The 1,157-nt window shown below is 40.8% G+C and overlaps 1 pseudogene; it reads right to left on the bottom strand.

Moving 5' to 3' along the window:
* Window positions 1-885, bottom strand: part of LOC109372694 (elongation factor 1-alpha 1 pseudogene) — a 1,878-nt pseudogene extending 993 nt beyond the window's left edge.
* Between the last annotated feature and the right edge of the window lie 272 nt (window positions 886-1,157).

The raw sequence follows: 1,157 nt of genomic DNA, 5'->3' as shown, positions 1-1,157 counted from the left end.
GGCCCAACAGACACATTGTTGACGTTGAAATCCACACTGTCCCCAGGAAGAACTCCACTCAAAGCTTCATGGTGTATTTCAACAGACTTTACTTCAGTTGTAACGTTGACTGAGAAAAGGTGACCACTATGCCAGGTTTGAGAACACCAGTCTCTACTCGTCCCACAGTGACAGTTACCAATACCATCAATTTTGTAGACAACCTAGAGGGACAGATGCAAAGGCTTGTCAGTTGGACGAGTTGGCGGAAGAATGCAATCCAGAGCTTCAAGCAGAATGGTTCCACTGGCATAGCCATCTTTGCTGGTGACTTTCCTTCCCTTGAACTGAGTAAGGCATGTTTGCGGTTGGCCAAAACTGTAGCCAGTTTTCCTAATGTAGGCGCTGACTTTCCTAATGGTCTCCTCATATCTCTTCTGGCTGTAGGGGGGGCTCAGTGGAATCTATTTTGTTAACACCAACAATTAGTTGTTTCACACCCAGTGTGTAAGCCAGAAGGGCTTGCTCATGGGTCTGCATATTCTTGGAGATACATGTTTCAAATTCACCAACACCAGCAGCAACAATCAGGACAGCACAGTCAGCTTGAGATGTGCTTGTAATTATGTTTTTGATAAATTCTCAGTATTCTGGGGCATCAGTGATGGTCACATAATACTTGCTGGTCTCGAGTTTCCACAGTGAGATAATGGTAATACCATGCTCACGTTCAGCTTTTAGTTTATCCAAGACCCAGGCATACTCAGCAGCCTCCTTCTCAAATTGTTCAATGGTTCTTTTGTCGATCCCACCACATTTGTAGATCAGATGACCAGTAGTGGTAGACTTGCCAGAATCTATGTGTCCAATGAAAATGATGTTGATATGAGTGTTTTCCTTTCCCATTTTGGCTTAGATTTAGTGGTGGTTTTCACTAAACCTGTGTTCTGGTGGCAAACCTATTGTGAAAAAGCTTCCCAGGATATTTTAGATCTTACTGTGATTTTTAGTAACTTTTAAAATTGTTGCTTATTTAAGTTAAATGAATTAAACAATATTCCAATACACACATATAATCTTAATTTTGGGGGGCTATGGTGGTGAAGTTTGTTTGAAGTATTCCTATAAAATATTTTGGCAGATTCCTTAATACAAAAAGGTAAAATTGATTATTCTCA

This window comes from Hipposideros armiger, unplaced genomic scaffold, assembly GCF_001890085.2.
Source record: "Hipposideros armiger isolate ML-2016 unplaced genomic scaffold, ASM189008v1 scaffold_658, whole genome shotgun sequence".
Lineage (NCBI taxonomy): Eukaryota > Metazoa > Chordata > Mammalia > Chiroptera > Hipposideridae > Hipposideros > Hipposideros armiger.
Note: the sequence above shows the minus strand (reverse complement) of the source record. Positions and strands in the feature narration are given on the sequence as shown.